This window comes from Sinocyclocheilus grahami, unplaced genomic scaffold (genome assembly GCF_001515645.1).
Source record: "Sinocyclocheilus grahami isolate Dianchi unplaced genomic scaffold, SAMN03320097.WGS_v1.1 scaffold1452.1, whole genome shotgun sequence".
NCBI lineage: Eukaryota > Metazoa > Chordata > Actinopteri > Cypriniformes > Cyprinidae > Sinocyclocheilus > Sinocyclocheilus grahami.
In genome coordinates, this window is record NW_015506631.1 from 206,494 (window position 1) to 207,100 (window position 607).

Consider the following 607-nt stretch of genomic DNA (forward strand, 5'->3'; position numbering starts at 1 on the left):
TTGCCTGGTGGTGGTGTTCAGAATTTAGCAGCAATTTTATTAAAACTGGAACAACTTGTACGCGTTCCTTCTTTAGCCATTGATGATTTTTTGGAAGAGTTGCATTGCCTGTTAAAGTCTGTGTCAGTGCAATTGTGTTGTTTTAACCCAATCTTCTGGGTAGTAACCCAACCGCTGGGTCAAAACAACCCAATTGCTGGGTTTGTCCCTATTTTACCCAGCACTGGGTTGTATTTAACCCAGCATTTTTTAGAGTGTACAGTTCAGATATGAGATTATCAGAGGTGAGAGAGACTTGCCAACTATAAGCATCATGTTTATAACAGTGTAAAACTTTGTTTGTTCTGTGTGGTCATGTCCAAGACATAAAATTTCATGATTACCAAGTTCAAAACTTCGTAGTGCTGAAGACGGAGGTTCTGCCTAGCCAAAGACAGGGTACACTCTAAAAAAATGCTGGGTTAAAAAGGGACAAACCCAGCTATTGGGTTGTTTTGACCCAGCGGTTTGACTCCATTTCTTCTAAACAACAACACAGAACAAGCATTTAACATTTTGTTTTTACAAATGATACACTCTAAAAAATGCTGGGTTAAATACAACCCAG